This window comes from Sus scrofa, chromosome 4 (assembly GCF_000003025.6).
Source record: "Sus scrofa isolate TJ Tabasco breed Duroc chromosome 4, Sscrofa11.1, whole genome shotgun sequence".
NCBI lineage: Eukaryota > Metazoa > Chordata > Mammalia > Artiodactyla > Suidae > Sus > Sus scrofa.
The window spans coordinates 92,271,822-92,290,484 of NC_010446.5; the positions used below are offsets into that span (position 1 = coordinate 92,271,822).

General features: G+C 52.4%; 1 protein-coding gene across 2 annotated transcripts in view; it reads right to left on the reverse strand.

Annotated features, from left to right (window-relative positions):
• Positions 1-18,663, reverse strand: part of KIRREL (kin of IRRE like (Drosophila)) — a 116,991-nt gene that overhangs the window by 97,925 nt on the left and 403 nt on the right. The gene's annotated exons all lie outside the window — the stretch shown is intronic.

The following is an 18,663-nucleotide window of genomic DNA, read 5'->3' on the forward strand; positions in this document are numbered from 1 at the left end:
AGACACAGCTGAAAAATGAATTTAAAAATAAAATGCACAGCTGGACTCGCAATCCAGTGCTCCTTCCGTATGGCCTCCTGAATGTAGACCTTCCTATTCTAATGCCTGGGAAACCAGAAGCCGAGATGGATGCTGCAAGCCACGTGAGACCGGACACATTTGACCCTTTGGCACACGGGCTCTGCTGCCGGCGGCAGGCACAGTGGACAGACTGAGGCCTGGAGGTCAGCAAAGGGAAGGTCAACCCCGCCTGGAGCTGGATGCCAATAAGCTCTGAGCTGGAAGCAGCTCGGCCAGAACAGACAACTTATTTGTGGAAAGAAAAATTGTACTGGGACAGAGCGGCCTGGGTTGTCAAAGGCCTGGCTCAATAGCACACCCCAGCAGGAGCACAGGATAGAAATTTTGTGTCCTCCCTTACCGAGGAAGTTGAACAAAAGGACTCTCCCTCCTTCACCAGGTTTTTATTTTATTTTATTTTATTTTGCTTTTTAGGCCCATACCTGCGGTATATGGAGGTTCCCAGGCTACGGGTTAAATCGGGGTTGAAGATGCTGGCCTATGCCACAGCCACAGCTACACAGGATCCGAGCCGCATCTGTGACCAACACCACAGCTCATGGAAACTCCAGATCCTTAACCCACTGAGCAAGGCCAGGGATCAAACGCGAATCCTCATGGATACTAGTCAGATTCATTACCGCTGAGCCATGATGGGAACTCCCTCACCAAGTTCTTTAAAAAAATAACTTGTTTTATGTGGTTTCTAAGGGCATAGGCTAGGTGCTTTCATGGGTAACGGTAATAATAATAGCAGTAGTAATAGTTATACCATTTGGTGAGCATCGGTCACATGCCAGGACTTCCGTTTTATATACAATATCCACAGTCTTTTCAAGATTCCCATTTACCAATGACAAAATGGAGCCTTGGGTTATATGATGAGCCCAAAGTCTCACAGCTACTTAATGGCAGGAAGGTTAATAGGGAGAGTTCCCGCTGTGGCACAGTGAGTAAATGATCCTGTGTTGAGGCAGCTGGGGCTTAGATTTGATCCCTGGCCCAGGAACTTCCATATGCCTAAAGTGCAGGTGAAAAAAAGAAGAGAAGAGGAGAAAAAAGAAAAGAAAGGAAAGGAAAGGAAAGAGAAAAGAAAAGAAAAGAGAAAAGAAAAGAAAAAAGAAAAGAGAAGGAGTTCCCGACGTGGCTCAGCAGAAATGAATCCGACTAGGAACCATGAGGTTGCAGGTCTGATCCCTGGTCTCCCTCAGGGGGTTAAGGATCTGGCATCACTGTGAGCTGTGGTGTAGGTCATGGACGCGGCTCGGATCCTGCATTGCTGTGGCTGTGGCTGTGGTGTAGGCTGGCAGCTGCAGGTCCTATTTGACCCCTAGCCTGGGAACCTCCATATGCTGTGGGTGCAGCCCTAAAAAAAAATAAATAATAAATAAATAAAGAAGAAAAGAAAAGAGAATCCCACTAGGATCCATGAGGTTGTGGGTTCGATCCCTGGCCTCGCTCAGTGGGTTAAGGATCTGGTGTTGCTGTGGCTGTGGCGTAGGCCGGCAGCTATAGCTCCAAGTGGACCCCTAGCCTGGGAATCTCCATATGCTGCGGGTGCGGCCCTAAAAAGACAAAACAAAACAAAACAAAACAAAAAACCAAAAAAAAATCGACGAAATGGGGAAGATGAGCATGTCATCAAAAGAAGGACACAGCGCCTACAAGGTGTGAGTGCTAGGTCTCCTCCTCCTCATCCAGTCACATTCCTGAGTGGTCATTCCCTAGTCCTGTCCATGGGTGCGTCCTGCTCTCCTCAAAAAGAAGAATTCCCAAGGCCAGGACCCGGGTCCTAACAGGAGGGTGGTCCTGCCCTTCCTTTCCCAGCGAGCCTCATGTTGCAGCACAAGGTTGAATGACCTTCGCTTGGACTGTCTCTCTTCTCATTAGGCTTTCTGGGCACCAACCTAGGCACATCTCCAGCTGTAACCACCGCACCCACAGGGAGGCCGGGGGAACGGGCCATGTGCGGCTCAGGCTGTGCCAGCACTGGTGGGCCAGATGGGGGCTCCCCCAGGGACCACGGCCATGCTCCCTGCCCTCGAGCAGAGCCTCCCTGGGCCTGTTGGGCAGACCAGGGGTTCCGGTCCCTGTGCTCTGCTCAGCACCTGCTGTATCCCCCGTTGCTGCTGCCCCTGCCTCTCACCGACCTGCTGCCTGTGGCCCCCACCTCCCTCCAGCATCTCTCTCCCCTCCCCCCACCCCCCTCTGCTGCCGGCTTGGAGCAGGAGGTTATGAAAATGAGCTGCGTGCCCAGGAGACTGTAATTATCTGCTAAGTGTGAAAGCCAGAGTGATTAATTAAGAGATAATAAAAAGAAAAGGAGGGCGAGAGGGGGGCCTCACGGCTTTGCTTTGATGATAGAACCTGAGGTGAGCCAAGCAATTAGGGGAATCTTTATCGAGAGTTAGCTATAATCCACAAATTATCAAGCACCAAATGCTCCAGGAGCAGGGCACATTTCACTCCTGCGGAGTGACAGACCGACAGACAGGGAAGGACAGCGGGAGGAAGAGGCCCCGGGGGCAGCCAGCTGGGGGGCAGGGAGAAGCCCGGCGCAGTGGTGCGTATGGCGGTGCTGGTGGACAGATTGTCCCGTGCCAGGCCACCAGGCAGCACTTCCAGGACCCCGGGCCATGGCTACCCTTGAAAAAGGGTAGTGACGCCCCAACAAAGACACGCTGCCCCCCCCACGGGATCCATAGTGGGAGCCCTCGGAACAACCCCACTGTCTCCTCCAGCAGGACCGAGGGCCAAGCACTTCTCTCCCCCCAGACGTGGCAGCTCCTCCTCTTGGAGAATTTACATACCCCGTCCTCAAGGGAGCAGAAGCTGCTTTAACACCATTCCTTTCCCTGCCTGTGCGTGTGGGAGGGTGTCATGTGGCTGGTGTGAATGCTGCAGGGACTACAACTTGACAAGGCGACACCACAGTTCTCAGCTCTCTGCGGCCCCCATGGCCCTAGCTGGGCAGCCCTCCCCTGGGTCCCCCTCTCCTTCTGTCCAGCCCCCCCTGTAAGGGCACTCACTTCTGCCTTCTTTTCTTCACTGGGTCCTGCCCTATCCATCCCTCCCACTGGGTACCATTTTTCCCTCTTGCTCCTTCCTGGAAAACTTTCATAATTGATCTCACAGCTCCAGTATCCCTTTCCATCGTCTCCTGTCCGGATGTATAACAGGATTCAAAATCCCTCTTTATTTAGATGAGCTTTGTGTTTCTTTATTTTTTTTCTTTTTAGGGCCGCACCCACGGCATATAGAAGTTCCCAGGCTAGGGGGTCGAATCAGAGCTGTAGCTGCTGACCTCCACCACAGCCACGGCAATGCAGGATCCAAGCCACATCTGCAATCTACACCACAGCTCAAGGTAACGCCGGATCCTTAGCTCACTGAGCAGGGCCAGGGATCGAACCCATGTCCTCATGGATGCTAGTCGTGTTCATTACTGCTGAGCTGCCATGGAAACTCCTGTGTGTGTTTAGACTCTAAGGAAGATGGGAAACGCATCTCCTCTATTATAATTAGCTGCCCAGAAACTGCTCAGAAACTGAGTCTCGGTCCTCCTCAAGTTCAAGCTTGGACCTAAGAGTTTGCACTGATCTAGCACAGTCTAGTATCCTAGGGAAATGCCCATATCCCATCAGTTTAGCAGATATCCAAAGGCAGACACCCCGTCCCCTCCTTTCTCTGCCCACACTGAAGCCAGTTGGGATCCACCCTCTTAACTAGGCATGGCCCAGTTATGGACATCTCTGTGTGATTCCGGGAGGAAAATATTCCTGCTCTGAAACTATGGCAGGTCCTGACTGCAGAAGGCCTACCCCTGCCATCTCCGCTCTAGGTACCTGGTTCAACAGCAGATGCCAGGGCCTGTCTCAGCCCGGCCCTTGCGGAAGTGGTGGTGGGGGGAGGGCTTAGGCCATCAGTCAGAGACAGTGGCCCAGTGAAGGGCCCCAGAGCCTACCAGTCTCCAGCTGCTCTGCGCTGCTGAGAAGGGGAAACTGGACAAGTAAGGGCATGGTGACTCAGCCAGGCTCCTGGAAACAGCATCCTTCTGGTCCTGACTGGGGCACCGGCAAGACAGCCTTGTCATTTGGAAAGCACATCTGACCCCTAAAGAGACAACCTGCTTTGGCTCAACTGGGACCTCAGAGACAGTCTCACCTATGAGCTGGGCTTGCTTCTCTCTCATAGGGGAACACTGCCTTGAAGTCAGAGAAAAATGAACCTATTTGGGAAAATGTGATTTATCCAGATATAAAGAATACCAGAGCCTTATTCAGTTCCAGCCCCAAATAAGACAGTTTTTTCTTTTTCCCCATGCAGAAGCAGGAAGGGTTCACATTAGACACAAGAAGAACTTCCTGCTGGCCAGGGATTATTAGCTAGGAAAGTGAGTGGGCAGAGAGAGTGAATGAATATCCTTGCTCTTCAGAAAAGGACAAACACTGATGCATCGAGGTTGATTCCAGATAATCCTGCCTAAGGAGAGATATCCTGAGAGTCCAAAAATGTTAGTATTCTAAAAGAATCATCTCTGTATTTTCCTTCCTTCCTAGGTCTTGTGTCCTAGGAAGCCCAATCGATGCCACCTCCTTCATTAGACTCCGAAACCCCTCAGGACAGATGCATATAGTTTGCACACGTCCCCATTTGCACCTGCTGATGGCTGGATGTGAGGAGAGGGTAAGGGGGAGAAATAGCAGTTCCAGTTTCCCCTAGTGAATGGGGTTCCCGAGATGCAAGGACCCAGCTCCCCCAAGGAATCAGGGGAACTCTGAAGGCAGAGGCTCTCTTTTTTCTGGCCTTCCTCTATACCCAAGGCTCTGAACACGGATGAGAGAGGAGGGAGGGCCTGAGTTAGCTCATCACGTTGCCTGAACAACCATTAAATCTATGTGAAGGTGACAACATGACCTGCCCAGGGAAGGTCTCCACCGCCCCCCACCCGCAAATCAGGCCCCCAGCTCAGCCTATGACCCACCTTGCCTCCCAAATCTCAACTTGCTCATGTGACCAAATTTTCCAGCCAAAGCCAACAAGATCCAGGCCCTGGCTAGCATCTCTGTCAAAACGTTTTTCCCCCAAATCACCACTGGATGAAAGCTGGGTTATGAGGACTTTTTTCACCTAAAAAAAAGCAAAAAAAAAAAAAAAAAAAAAAAAAACTGAGTGGAAATGACTGACTGGCTTGGATGTGGAGGCGTGTCCACCAACACACCGGCTAGTTTTTCAACTTTGCAGCTGGCAGCTGTTGGCTTTAAGTGGAGACTTGGTGGGGTGGCATGGGGGGCTGGCAGTTCTTGGGGGGGTGGCAGGAGGCTGGGCAGGTCAGGCTTGCAGCCGAAGATGGGCCCACTGGCACGCACTGCACCCTTTCCTGTTCCACAACCTGCTTCCCTAAAACATATCGATGCTCCTGAATCAATGACCCATCTGGGCTCTGTCACACAACTAAGCTGGCTGAAAAGTGAATTCAGGTAAATGAATTCTATTTTCTCTTGCTTCCCATGAGAAGGCTGAAGCTCTATTTCCTTAGAGGAACACATCCTCTTTAACACTTCAAAGTGTGGTCCTAGGACCAGCAGCATCAGCATCACCTGGGAGCTTGGTGCCAATACAGAGACTCCGCCTGACCCCAGATCCTCTGAGTCGAAATCTACACCTTTAAAAAAACAAAACAAAACAAAACAAAAAACCAGAAACCCAGGTGCTTCCTAAGCATATTAAAGTTTGAGAATCCTTGTTCTAACACGAGTTGCAACCTTGTGGAGAGACAACGGTTAAAACCTTCTGGTCCTGCTTATTCTGCACTGCCTGCAGGAGGAGCAGGAGGGCTTTCCCAGGGCTTAAAGTAGAGGTAGGTGGTGGCTGTCACTCCACTTAACAGAGGAGGGAACTAAAGCCTGCAATGGTGAAGAGACCCCTGAGTCTTCCGAGCCAGGACTCAGACCTAATTCTAAAGCAGGGTGCTCTCTATTAGGCTTTGCAGCCCTCTCAAAGCTCCTACTGCACTGTTCTCAGGAGACCATAAATTCAGGGATTACCAACATCACTGGCACAGTTCGCAGGGACTTATCTTGTATTTGCACCATGATTTGTTCTTCACTCATCCTACTGCCTGCTCTCCTCAGATGTGACTGGGACTATGAGTGGTAAAAAGCAGGTGCTGTGCAATATGATTTACTGAATACTGACTGTGTTCCCATGCTGTTCTTTAACATAGAGTCCTTCATTTTGTCTTCGCAGCAACTCCCTGAGGGAGGTATTATCGTCTCTGTTTTACAGGTGAGAAAACGGAGGCTCCAGTAAAATGACTTGGTCCTGATCACGTGGGTGGCAGCCCCTCTGGGCAAGCCTGCCTTTCCCATAGGCCCTCCGGTAGGGAGGTCCCCAGGGAACCAAGGTTGGGTTGAAACTGACCTGTCTTATGACATGACCCTGGTATGAAACCAAAGGCAACATGCACACACTAAATCCTTCAGATGCAGGCTTACAGGCTCCTCTCTCAATTTTCTGCACAAATGGAGAGCAGCAGCAGTGTAGATAATCCCGAAGTCATTTTCTCTTGGCTTTGCAATACGTTATTATTATTATTATTATTATTCGCCAAGTCAGATTTTCCTTCCCAATTATATTTGGCTCAAACTGACATTAAAATGAATTTGTATTCTCACTTCCCCCACTGCCTGGTGAGGTTAGAACTCCCAGATGTGTGTGCAAGGTGATAGGCACATCAGTCTTGGATCAAAGTTCATCCACGCAGTAGCTGGCTTGGGGTGGAGGCTAGAGAGTTGACAGGGCTGGTAGCCGGTGGGCTATGAGTACGAGATTCGAGGGAGAGGTGGGCAGAGAGGGAGCAGGTGGCAGGGGCCTCTGGGAGCAGCCCCACCCCAGGCCACAGTGAGGGCAGGCTGGTAGATTTCCAGGGAGGCAGGCACAGGACAGCAAGGCAATTGCTCAGGGTTTAGGATTAAAACCTCGAAGTCCACGGGATGACTAGGGAATCAAGAGGAAGGAAAAACCCCAACTTCTCTTCCAGGCTTCACTCTACCAGCCTGCCCACCCCCCCCTCTGCCCCCATCTGCCCATCTCAGCTTCTTTCCTTTTAATAACCTCCCAGTTAAGCGAATCGAATGGGAAGAAGCAGTTAAAAGCACCTCATGGCTTGACAATGCTGGGTAATGGAGCGAGCAGGGCCCCAGGCTGTTCCTGGGAGAATTCAGGAAGGAGGGGGAAAAAAAAGAAAAAAAAGAATAGGGGAAAAAAAAAAAAAAACCTCTCAGCTAAGCTGATTACACGAACAAAGTTAATTTAGAAGCAGCTCGGTTGGGTGGGAGTGGGGGTGGGGATGAGGGCACTGGACACAGGCTGGGAGATTTGGGGAAAGTGCGCTTTATAGAAACTGCCTTTGTTCCTGGAAATCATAATCCTTGGGAGGGACCTCGCTCACTCCTTCGGATTCCTCAGCTCCTTCCATCCGGAGCAGGGGGCACAATCGGGGATTGTCCAGAGCCCGGGATATCTTGAACGGCGGCACTGCATTCCAGAGGCTCCCATCTGCGGCTCTGCCCTCCCCCTGCCAGGCTGCCTCCTTCCACCCCCCTCTCCCGCAGCTAGCCTTCAGCATTTTTCACATACCTCTCTCCCAACGTTTATCTTATAGTATTGTCAATATGTGTTTATACATCCATCTCCCACACCCGCCTGAGAGTGCCTCAAGGACAGGGACCAGATTTCACTTACCTTTGCGTCCCGGGTGCCCAGTTGAGAGCCCTGCCCGGCCCAGCCATTAAAAACACACTTGTTTAGTCAACACAGGCGCTCACCACCCCCCGCCCCCGCGGGAATCTTCTTCCATTTGAAGAAGGTTTCCCTGTGAAAAACCAGAGCTCGCCTCTGGGCAGAGGTTCTGAGAATCACTAGGCTCAGCCCCCAACAGCACACACATCTCTGGACACTGACCCAGGACTGACCCCGCAGGGACTCAATCTGGATTGGCCCCTGGATGGAACCAGGTTGTTCACCTAGACTCCGTGAAGGATACACCCAGCCCAATCTCGGAGAGGTTTACATAGAGCCTAGGTAACCACCATAGGTTCTCTGTTGAACTCTGCCTCTGGGCATCTTTATCTTTTCTTTTCTTTTTTGCTTTTTAGGGCCACACCCATGGCATGTGGAGATTCCCAGGCTAAAGGTCCAATCGGAGCTGTAGCTGCCAGCCTACACCACAGCCACAGCTACACAGGATCTGAGCCACATCTGAGATCTGCACCATAGCTCATGGCAACACCAGATCCTTAACCCACTGAGTGAGGCCAGGGATCGAACTCACAACCTCATGGTTCCTAGTTGGGTTCGCTTCTGCTGTGCCACGTCAGGAACTCCCTGGGCGTCTTTATGTTATACCTGAGGATTCTCAGAGGAAAAGATCTTCTCATTATTCCAAAGCCTCCCCAATTCAGGTCACAGATCTGAGACTTCCCAAGGCAGAACTGATTTTTCTCTAAGGTTTTTGGTGCACTTCTGCCTGGTCAAACCCCAATTATCTGCCTTATCTGCCTATTTCACCTTTTTCTTTTTCTTGTTTTCAATTGAAAGGGTTGCAAACCTCTCCAGCAGCTCCTGCAGATGAGGAACTTAAGAGGGGAGGGTCTGGTGAGAATTGAGGTAGGCATTATGTGGGGGTTTTTTCAGTTTAGGTTTTTTTTTTTTTTTTTTTTTTTTTTTTGCTTTTTAGGGCCACATGTGTGCCATATGGAAGTTCCCAGGCTAGGAGGTGAATTGGAGCTACAGCTGCCGGCCTACACTCCAGCCACAGCAACACAGGATCCAAGCTGCATTTGCGACTTACACCACAACACCCCGCAACGCCAGATCCTTAACCTACTGAGCCAGGCCAGGGATGGAACCGGGATCCTCATGGATGCTGGTCGGGTTCATTAACCACCGAGCCATGAAGGGAACAGTTCATGTTGATTTTTAACACTTCCTTTGCTTCAAAAACAGAAGTCCCTGGCTCCCCACTTCTTACAGGACAGTCTCTGGCCTGGCTTTTCAGGGCCTTCTTGGGTCAGGCCCTGGTCCTCCGTTACGTCCCCCTGGGACCCAAATCCTCAACTGAAAGCAGCCTCAAGGTACCCCACGCATTCCGGCAGCCACACCTCAGCTCCGGAAGTTCAGCCGGTCTGGTAACGCTCTCCCTCTTCCTGCCACATCCACATCCTGTCCATCCTTAGACCCACTCCCTCCATGGAGCCTTTCCTGGCCTCTTCAGCCCACGGCACACTCCTCAACTCTGACCATGCACGCTGCTATCCTGTCACCAATTACACCCAGCCTAGTCGTACCCAGAATCTCTGCAGATATATGTACCTCTTCACTTCTTGGAGGAAAGGGCCCATGTGATGTCATTTTTTTAAAAATTCCCCATAATGCCTACTAGTATGTTTTATGCCTAGTAATGTACATTTGCTGATTAGAAAAAAAAAATAATCCCATTTTATGGAAGAGTATACCGAGACCTACTGAAGGTAAGGAATTTGCAGCTAAAACACAAAGTGAGACCCTTAAAGGCAGAGACAGCATTTGATTCATTTTGCAACACCAGTGCCTGGCATGTAGTATAATCGCACGGCATGTTTCTGCGGGAAAAAGGCACTGAGGCCTTCCTCTCTCCCCACATAGCTGCCAGGGAGGGTGTACTAGTTCTCAGGGCACTTCAGAAGGAAATAAGGGGCAGAGAAGAAAGGCATCAGGGGCCAGTCCAGAAGAGGAAGGTATGATTCCTAACCCGGCCTGGAGTGGGACAGCCTCCTGGGACTGCCCTGCGGGCACAGTGCACTCCAGCCCCTCCTGTCCCCTCCCTGCCTCAAATCCCCGCCCCTGTGGCCTTCCAGGAACTTCTCCCATCACCTTTGCAGAGCCAGGCCCCCAGAGGAATGAAGCAGCAGCATTATCTCCTGGGAAACTGACGGAATTTGCTAGGGAGTGCTAGAGAGTTCCATCCTGGATTTAAGACCCTTAATCCTGAGGAGGCTGGCTGGCTACAAGGCCCATTTATTTCAATATGATCCCAATTTTGTTAAATGGACTCAGGGAGGGCAGAGAGGAATGCGGCTTCAGCTCCCAGAGACTTACAGAGGTTAATACGAGTTGCTGGAGAAATTAAATGTGGAGGGAGAACTTGGGAGCTTGGAGAGAGCTGATGGGAGGGGGAGAGGGGGATGGAAAAAGAAAAAAAATGGGATCTTCAGCAATGTCTGGGAGCTAGAGCAGCTTTCATCCTGGGAGCTCAAAGAACACTATCAGGTTTGTGCTGTCTGTGATTCAGTGGCGGGAAGGGGCTACAGGATGGAGAGAGACCCGAGTCACAGAAGGGTTCCAACTTTCTTAACCTTGTGGTGGGTGCATCTGCAAGACAGGACAAAAAGGAGGCCTTCAAGGATGCTTCAAAGGATGGCTGCCACAGCTGGAAGGGGGATGGTACACAGAAACATGGTGGTGTTGCTCCAGTGAATGGAATGATGGAGGTAAAGGTAGGGTTACCTGCCCATCGGTGCCTGGGGGTGAAAAATGGCTGCATGTGCAAATGTAACTGAGGCTACGTGGGACCCTATGTGCGTGCATGTAGGCACACACACTGTACAATGAGACTTGCACGTAGCGGCAATGGAGAAGCGTAGAAGTGTCCATCTTCAGAGGCTTCCTTCTGGGAATCATTTCTGGTCCCAACTCCAACTTTCCTGCTTGGGATCCTGGCTCGGGCACTTTCTTCTTTTTTCTTTTTGGCCATGCCTGCAGCATGTGGAAGTTCCCAGGCCAGGGATGGAACCCAAACCACACTGCAGCAGTGACAATGCCAGATCCTTAACCCCACAAGGCCACCAGGGAACTCCACTTCTTAGATGTATCATGTTGGCCAATCTGCTTAACTTCTTTTTTTTTTTTTTTTTGCTTTTTTTAGGGCCGCATCTACAGCATGTGGAGGTTCCCAGGCTAGAGGTCAAATCGGAGCTACAACTGCTGGCCTACACCACAGCCACAGCAACACAGGATTTGAGCCACGTCTTCGACCTACACCACAGCTCACGGCAACGCTGGATCCTTAACCCACTGAGCGAGGCCAGGGATAGAACGTGCATCCTCATGGTTCCTAGTTGGATTCATTTCCGCTGTGCCATGGGAACTCCCTGCTTAACTTCTTTGGATCTCTCTTTGTCCACCCACAAAATGGGAATAATAAAGCCTACCTTGAACAGAATACTACTGGTAGTAAATGAGTTACTAATGCACGCAAAAGACAAAGAGCATCCCCCACAAAAGGGACCACCCCCCTCCCCCGCCCCCGGCCCCGGAATGAACTCATTCTCTTTCCTGACTTCTGAGACCGCCTCTCCTTGGCATCACATTTCAGGATCAAGGACATGGCAGCCTCTTTTCTCTTCCACTGCTGCCCCCCACACTCCCAAACCCAGCCTTATTCCAGGTCAAAGTGCCCTCCAGGACATGGTCAGGTAAAGTGGCCTAGAGACCTTGAGAAGAAACCAGGCAGGAGCTGGTAGGTTGGGAAGGAGCACAACCTTCTCAGCTCTGGATGCACAGAGAGGAATGTCCCTACCCTCAGCTGGAAACTGCTCCCCCGAATTGGGGTGACTGAGGAATCTGCTCCTTATCCCCTCCCTCCAGCCCACCCCACACCCCAGCAAGTTATTTCAACTCTCTAGGACTCTGTCTTCTCCTGTATTAAATGGAGAAATAATAATTGCCCTGCCTACATCATAGGACAATTGTAATATCTATGAGATGAGACTGTGCATGTGAAAAAGTTGCTAAAGTTGAAAAGCACTACACAAAGTTAAAAAGACACCACAGGTGGAGTTCCCATCATGGCCCGGTGGAAACAAGTCCAACTAGGGACCATGAGATTGCAGGTTCCATCCCTGACCTCCCTCAGTAGGTTAAGGATCTGGCGTTGACATGAGCTGTGGTGTAGGTCACAGATGCACCTCAGATCCTGTGTTGCTGTGGCTCTGGTGCAGGCCAGCAGCTGTAGCTCCAATTCGACCCCTAACCTGGGAACCTCCCTATGCTGCAGGTGCGGCCCTAAAAAGACAAAATGGGGGTGGGGGGGCGCTGAGGATAAGAGCAGTATTTACAGTTCCCATCCCCAGAGCATAAAAGAGATGATCATCAAAGCAAGGCAGCAATTTGGTTGTGATGATTGTTGTACACCTATAAATGTAACAAAATTTATTTATTTATTTATGTATTTATTTTTGTCTTTTTGCCATTTCTTGGGCCACTCCTGTGGCATATGGAGGTTCCCAGGCTAGGGGTCAAATCGGAGCCATAGCTGCCGGCCTACGCCAAAGCCACAGCAACGCAGGATCCGAGCCGCATCTGCGACCTACACCACAGCCCACGGCAATGCCGGATCCTTAACCCACTAAGCAAGGCCAAGGATTGAACCCTCAACCTCATGGTTCCTAGTCGGATTCGCTAACCACTAAGCCACGACGGGAACTCCTCATTTAGTAATTTTAAAAAAAAAAAAAAAAAAAAAAAAAAGCAAGGCAGCAAGACAGATGCAGGCTAGGTGTCCGGGACGGAGCCCTGGAGAAGAAGGTTGAGTGAGCCACCAGGAGGAGCCTGTCTGTCACTGTGTGGACGAGAAGGAAGAAGGCCTCGTCTCCCCTCCAGAGCTGCCTCAGCTGAAGGCAGGCCCAAGTGGCTCTGTGGTGGAGGCTGCCTGGCAGAGAGTGGGCTTTGTAGTGAGACCATCTGAGATTTAATACCCCAGATGTGGCCTTTAGCAAGGTAACCAAACTCAGCTTTGGTTCCTTCATCTAAAAAATGGGGCTAACATTACCTTTACAAGATCAATGCTCAAAGGAATAAGAATGTGAAGAGCACACAGTAGGAATTAGTAAAAAGTAGTTTGGTTTTGTTTTTGTCTTTTTTTTTAGGGCCACACCTGTAGCATATGGAAGTTCCCAGGCTAGGGGTCAAATCAGAGCTACAGCTGCTGGCCTACACCACAGCCACAGCAACTCGGGATCCGAGCCACATCTGCGACCTACACCACAGCTCACGGCAACGCCGGATCCTTAACTCCTTGAGTGAGGCCAGGAATTGAACCTGCATCCTCATGGATACTAGTCAGGTTCTTAACCGCTGAGCCACTACAGGAACTCCAGTAAAAAGTAGTCCTGATGCTTCAGTCGGGAACCCACCTCCTACAATCTCTTTTCACCACCCTGGGGCAGGCAGGGCCGCCCAAAGTAGATGAGAAGAGGCCACCCAAGACCCCAGCCTCTGTGTCTGCCAGGGACTGGGCTGAATTGGAAGCTGACTCTCCTGGTTTTCTCCCCAAGCCCCTACTCGGTGCCCTACCCCCTTGCCTCTGCGTGATTCTCCTCGAGTCAGCCTTGCATGGTCCAGGAGTAGTCCCCAAGTTTGCTGCTCATGGACCTATAAGGCTGTGTGTAATGTTAGAAACATACAGAAGGTTGATTTGCCAAGTAAAGCGCTTTTCCTTTTTTTTTTTTTTTTAGGGCCGCACTCACAGCCTATGGAAGTTCGTAGGTTAGGGGTCCACAATTGGAGCATGGCAATGCTGGATCCTTAACCCACTGAGTGAGGCCAGGGATTGAACCCACATTCTCGTGGACACTAATTGGGCACTTAACCTGCTGAGCCACAACAGGAACTCCATAAAGTGCTTTTAAAAAGAGTCCTTTATGGGCACTGTCACATCATCAAAGACAAACCATTCAACATCCAAAAATGTAGAAGGACCGACTCTCAAAACAAAGGATGGTTTTAACATTTTGAGTGGGTTTCCCTTTATGAGCACTGCTTCCCTTTTCCCCTTAGTTCTCACTCTGCTCGGGGTTAGAGCCTGACCTAGGCCAGCATCCAGCCCTGCTGGCATGCGGGATCCCAGGCAAAGTGGAGAGATGCAGGATGTGAGGTCTGTTAGCTGCCCCCACTCCCATGGAGATACCTAACCTGTCTCAACCTCGATTTCTCATCCATGAAATGGGGATAATTACAGAGCCGATCTCAAGGGGTTGTTGTACAGATTAAATTAGATAATGCATATAATAGCAGTTAGCACAAGGGCTCAATAAATGATCCGTATTATTTCCAGACTCTGAAATGCTGCCACCTCGGGGCTAGTGTCCCTCATTTCTCCCAAGCGCTCTGGCTCCTTCTCATTTGAACGCCAACCTCTTCCACTTGGTTCTCTCTTTCCCCACACCTTTCCTGGGGTCTCCAACCAGAGGGGGGCTGGTCCGCATCCCCTTTTGGGTCCGCCACAACCCAGTTCTCTCCAGGAGAGTTCAAAGCCGAGCAAGCCCAGGACCAAGAATCTGGGCAGCGAGAACAAGAAAACAAAAAGAGAATCCTAAGGAGAGGCTGGAAGGGAGGCAGACAACCAAGCCACCAATAGCCACCAATGCCTTTATGTCCAGCCACAGAGTCACAGCAGAAGCACTTACCAAGCACTTCGCTCTGTGCCAGACGCTGTTCCATGCACTTTACACGGATGAACATGTCTGCCATTGCCACCCTACGAAATGTTCTTTTTTGCTTTTTTTTTTAGGGCCACACCTGCGGCATATGGAGGCTCCCAGGCTAGGGGTCCAATCAGAGTTGTAGCCGCTGGCCTACACCACAGCCACAGCAACGCCAGATCCGAGCCTTGTCTGCGACCTACACCACAGCTCACGGCAACACCGGATCCTTAACCCACTGAGCGAGGCCAGGGATCGAACACACAGCCTCATGGTTCCTAGTCGAATTCGTTTCCGCTGTGCCACAACAGGAACTCCTGAAATGTTCTTTCTATCCTTCCTTTAAAGATGAGCAAACTGAGGTACAGAGGAGGCACCCATCTTGTTCAAGTCAGTGGCCCAGGGCAGAGGGGGTTTAGCCAGGAAGCCTGGACGGAAGCCTGCGATTTAAGCACCATTTAATATTGCCTGCTTCCAACATCGCAGCACTCTCATCAAATCAATCAATTGATCAGAGATTTAAGGGCACTCACTATGCACGTAGCACTGTGTCAGAAATGGAAAGGATAAAAGAGAAATTAAGATTCAGCCTCTGAGGATCCAAAAACGGTCTAATCAGAGCATGCAATTCTCAAGTCAAGGGGGTGAATGGTGGGGACGAGGCTGGGTTTCTCATCCCCACCCCGCCGGAGAACCAAAGGCAGAGCTAGAGGACCAACCACCAAGCAACCAGGGCAGCCAGCAGGTGGGAAGGCCTGGATGCCTCCTCTGCCTCCTCCTCCTGATCTTGGGTCTTCTGGGGTCCAGGGCTGTGTGTGACCAGAGGTAATACCAGGCACTGAACACTGAGTTCATATTCTCCCTTTAGGTCTGAGCACAAGTCCAATCAAGGTCAAGGAGAGGGACCTAGTATCCTGATTTCTGCCATGGCTCCCCCGGCGGCCCCTCCCCAACCTCAAGCTTCGGGCTACCAGGGTGGGACATCTGAAGTGTGGGGCTTGGGGGTGGGGGGAGCATAGGGAGGACGGAGCCCATGCCCAGCTACTCTTCTTTCCAGACTCCTGTTCTCTGCCAGGATGGAGCTGTACTCTGCCAGGATGGAGCTGTACTTAGGCAGTTCAATCCTAGGAATTTAGGAGGCCCTCGGGCCTCTTCCCTTTACTCCTCACTGCCCTGCCAAGCGGTGGCAGGGTTGCTCAGGGGACCTCTGGGGGCTGGAGGGACAGCTTTTCCTCCCACCCCCACCTCCACCCTCCCCGCGAAGCAGCTCCCGCCCGGAGCCGGCCTGTCATTCCACATTGCTCTGATTAGCTATAATCTTTCTTTTTCAATTTCTCCTCCCTGAGACTGGGGAGCGAGAAAATCTCCCAGAAAATGAATAAATATTTCAATTTTCGGCGCAATCAGTCTGAGGAGCCAGCGCATGATGGAAACGGGGGGAAGGATAATGGTTTTCATTTAGATAAGATACAGAAAATTATTTAGTGAAAAATGAAGATTGATGAAGCCCATTGAAATTCTTTAAAATGCGATTTTTATTTCTCTGCCTGGGCTGAACGGCCCCTCTCCTCTCCGCTCTCCTCAATTCAACTGCCTTCTTCTCCTCCCACCTTCTCCCCACTTCCCCACCACCCCGCCTCAAGCCCCGGGCCATTTCCCCCCCCCCCCCCGCCCCGTTTCCTCCTCTCACTGCCCCAGTCCCAGACCTAGAACTCTCTTTCTAAGGACAGAAACTGAGGAAGGAGGTCCTATCACCTTCCCCTCCGCCGGCCCCCCATGAGTGTCCCAGTCTCCCCAGATCCCCTCTCCTTCCCACCCTGCCTCCTCCCAGTCCTAGCTCAGCTTCCTAGGAACACTCAGGAGTGGCTTCCTCTCCCCTCCGCTCGGTCCCCTTGTTTCCCCCTTTGCTATCCCCTCCCCCCACCCCAAACACGTTTGCACACTTTCATCGGGTCCTGGAGGAGGCGACATGGGGGCTCAGCTAACCTCGACCCCTTCCCCCTCCCCCTCCCTTTTCGGAGGGAGAAAGGCACTCCACACACTTCTCCCAGCCCATTTCTGTCCCGACTCGATCCACATGCCTCTCCCGTTTGCTAACTGCAGCTTTTGTTCCTGGAAGCTTTTCGTATCCATGTTGCTGACACATTAGGGCTGCGGGAAAAGGGGCAGACCAAGGCCTGCCCCCATCACATACCAATACTGACCCAGCCGACCCCTCCCCCACCACCGTGGGCCCTCCCCTCTCCCCCCTTCACCCTCTCCAGCAGCCTGGCTGAACAAAGTCAGAACTTAAGTCATCTTCCCAACTTTCTGCCAAGTGGCTGGCTTGGCCTGCCAACCCCAGGGCCAGACCTCCTCTCCCTCGGCACCACCTCCCACTCCACTCACACCACAGATGCGCGCTCTTCCCAAATTCTGAGTGTGTGTGTGTGTGTGTGTGTCTGTGGGGGGGGGGTTGGGGGGCTCTAAGGGGATGGATGGGGACCCACCTCCACCAGCTCAGCCTGGCTTGGCCTTCAGAGCTGGGGAGGGGCCTGGCCAGGAGGGGAGGGGAGGGGTCCAGCATAACACCCCACCCCTAAACACACACCCACCAGCCCAGGAAGGGGATTGAGAGCAGGGCTAACCTGTCCAAGCTAACTTCCTTCTTCCTGGATTCCCACGGCCCCACCACCCCAAAAAAGGAGACCACCTCCTCCATTTTGTAGTCTGTACATCTCCATAGGTGTCTGCCTATATGAATGTCTCTTCAAGTTTCTTTGTTTGCTGGAGGGTTAGGTATCTGTAGCTGGGTTTCAGTGTGTGTGTGTGTGTGTGTGTGTGTGGTGTCCTTGTAAATGCCTGCCTGCATACATGTACTGTGTCTGTGAGTTTTGATGTGTTTGGGTGCATGAATGTGCACGCATGTGCCGATAAGGGGGAGGAACCTGTCTTCCTCAGATGTGTCAGTGTCTTTGTGTATATGTGTCTGTCTCCGTGTGGGGGATGCTCGCGGGTATGTCTGTCTCCATAGGTGAATAGTCTGTCTCAGTGTCTATGACTGGTTTTGGGTGTTTGTGTGTCAATTTCTGTGTGTCAGCTCCATTTGCGGGGCGGGGAGGGAGAAGGGGGAGCTAGCTCAGCAGGATTAAATCTTCCTTAGAGTCAGCCCCAGGAGACAAAAATCCACTCCCACAGACCCCAGTCTTGGCTGGAGTCTGGGCCCTGGATTTCTTCAGTTCCCCTGGCGGCCGCACGCGTCCCCTCCAGCCCAGCCTCAGGACACACTAACATTCTCATCCCCCTCCACCTCCCAGCCTCTCCCCTGCCAGTCCCAAAAAGAGCCCCGGCCATCCCCACTTTCCTGACCCCAAGTGGGGTGTTAGTTCCCCTGCAGGTGCCCCTTTCCATATCGCGCGGGCCTGAAGCTGCCTTTGGAACTCCGCTCCCGAGCCGGAGCCTCCGCGGGCAGGGGTTCAAATCCCCACCAGAGGCCCGGAGGCAACCCTCCCTTCCCCTGGAGGGGGCAGCCCCAGGCAGTCAGGAGCCGCGGCTCAGGCTCAGAACCCCCACCCCCACCCCGCCCCAGGGGTTCGGCTGGATGGAGGACAGGGATTCCCTCAGCTCCATCTTCCGGAGCAGGGGGTCCTCGGCTTTCCGCGCACCGCGCACCGCGCACCTCCCACCTCCCAGCATCTGAAATCCCACCCTCTCCGCAGCCTTCCCCCGGCCAGGACCCAGGCGTCCGGACTCCTGGCCTCAGAGGGTGGAGGCAGGCAGGGCTGCCAGAGGCTCCGGAAAAGACTTGGAGCCTCCGGATCCCTTTTCCACTCCGACCCCCGGCCCCCGCGGCCCCGATTCTCCGTTCTCCCGCGCAGCCAGAGGAAACAACTTGGGCAAATCAACGGAAAACTCCTCCGCGCCGGGCCCCGTTACTCCGCGCCCCCTCCCCCGGGACTCCGCGCTGGGCCCCAGCCCCCGCCTCGTGGCGTCTCCGACCGCCGGGACCTGCCGCGGGCCGCCCCCCCCCCAGTGCTCCCCACGGCGGGGGCGCAGAGCCCGGCCGGGGGGGTGGGGGTGGGAGCCGAGGGCAGCCGCGGGC